The sequence below is a fragment of the Penaeus japonicus genome, unplaced genomic scaffold (assembly GCF_977035675.1).
Source record: "Penaeus japonicus unplaced genomic scaffold, GWHDUDI00000001_assembly GWHDUDI00000004, whole genome shotgun sequence".
Lineage (NCBI taxonomy): Eukaryota > Metazoa > Arthropoda > Malacostraca > Decapoda > Penaeidae > Penaeus > Penaeus japonicus.
In genome coordinates, this window is record NW_028234406.1 from 16,136,020 (window position 1) to 16,138,519 (window position 2,500).

The 2,500-nt window shown below is 33.6% G+C and overlaps 1 protein-coding gene across 1 annotated transcript in view; it reads left to right on the forward strand.

Moving 5' to 3' along the window:
• The window catches only part of LOC122261073 (gonadotropin-releasing hormone receptor), an 18,181-nt gene that overhangs the window by 719 nt on the left and 14,962 nt on the right, over positions 1-2,500 (forward strand). The window lies entirely within an intron of this gene.

Sequence of the window (2,500 nt, forward strand, 5' to 3'; positions counted from 1 at the left end):
ATACATACATACATACTTACATGCATAGATACTTACATATATACTTACATGCATACATACTTACATACATACGTATATGCATATATACTTACATATAGACATACATGCATACATACTTATATATATATATATAATTATATATATATGTATATATATATATATATATATATATATATATATATATATACATACTATACATACATATATATATACTATATATATATAATATATATACTTATATATACATACTTATACAAATACATACATATATATTTTTGTACATGCATACATACTTATATATATATATAATTATATATATATGTATGTATATATATATATATATATATATATATATATATATATATATATATACATACTTGCATACATACTTACATACATACTTACATATATAAATACATGCATAGGTACTTACATATATACATACTTATACAAATACATACATATATATTTTTGTACTTCTTGTATACATCTACTTATTAGCAAAGTAGGCATGTCCAGTCATTAATGCAAGAACAACATCCACATACGCAACATTAGGGGGGGGGGGTAAGAATGAATAGAAGATAAAGAGAGTGTCTGAAAATGAAAAACGGAAAGAATATGAAGAAGAAGAATCAATTGTCTGTCTCGGGAACATATTTCCTGTACTGATGTATCTGATGAGTGATATTGATTAGATCAATTTGGCTCCTCTCTCTGGATTCTGTTTCACTTGTTCCAGTCGAACTTTCTCTTCATAACGAGGTTAATAAATTAAGTGCATTTTCCTCTTCGTCTTTCTCTCTCTCTCTCTCTCTCTCTCTCTCTCTCTCTCTGTTTAAACACACACACACACACACACACACACACACACACACACACACACACACACACACACACACACACACACACACACACACACACACACACACACACACACATATATATATATATATATATATATATATATATATATATATATATATATATATATATACTGTATGTATATATATATTTCTCTGCCTTCCCACCCTCTCTATCTCTCTCACACACTCGAACACAAACCCCATCCCCTCTCATGCCCTCTCTCACACGCCCTGTTTCCCCTCTCTAGTCAACATGAATATTTTCGCACATGAATTCATGACGGCAATCCTGATGAACAAACTACATATAACACCACTACCATTCTTTTGCATATCTATTTCTGTACATTCATAAACAGATAGAAATGAGCCATCCCTTGAAAATATGCAGGCAACTGGAGAGCTCAACTTGCAAACCCCAAGCAAATAAAATCACGAGTGGTATCTTATGGTATATGCCGTTGCCATGGAGACGATTGCAGGAACCCTTTTCTCTTCTTGTCAAGGTCTTGCAAGGGTTGTAACCCCTACGGTAGTTTTCGCTTCGTAGCCACGTCTGAAGGGAGATCTGCGATCAGTGGTTTTGTTTTATAAAGGAAAGGGAATTACGATGTTGCAGACGCTATGTGAAATGATAATGGGAGGGATGGTAACACTACTACTACTATTTCTACTGCTACTAATTATGGTATTGCTACTATTACTGTTGCTATTACCACTACTACTGTTACTAGTGTTACTATAGCTACTATTGCTGCTGCAAATACTATATGCTATTTCTACTACTACTACTACTACTACTACTATTATTATTACTACCGCTACTACTATTAATGCTACAGACTCTACAGCGACAGCAACAACAGCTACTATTGCTACTAGGACTAGTACCACTACCAGCAATAGTAATAATGATATTAATAATGATAATGATAATAATAATGTAGGATACAACAACAACAGTTATAGTTGTAATGATAATAATGATAACGATTTTGATGTTAATGATAATGATAACAATAACGATGATGATAAGGATGATAATAATAGCAACAAAAATAGTAAAACCAACAATCATGATAAGAATAACAAAAACAACAACATTAATAATCATGATAAAAAAAAAGCTGCTGATGATGATATCAAATGCTGAATTTCATCTCCAGCAACATTTCAGCAACATGATTTTCCGCAGTTGCAGTTAGCAAACCTCCCCCTCCCCCCTCCCCCCTCCCTATACCCCTAGGTTCTCATTTTCCTCTCCGTTTTTTAAACCGATAGAATGACTCATTTCCCGCACTGGCACCCATTCCCTTTCAATCTCCTGTTTGCTCAGAGAATGCAAGCAGACTGTGTCGAAACTCAATTCTGCGAGAGATAATGCGTTTTGAAATTATTGTCGTTAGCAGCAAAGAGAATGGACGGTTTTTTATTGTGTTAGCAGCCAGCTCTAAGCGCATAGAACATTGCAGAACACTGTTATGTGTTCCCATGGAGATGCGAGGATATTGTACGGATACTGTTTTTGTATGTGTTTGCGTTTGCGTTTGCGTGTGTGTGTGTGTGTTTGCTGTTTCTGTGTATGTTTATGGTTAGGGTTGTAATGTCTGAACTATAATTGTGTTAGAAATTGA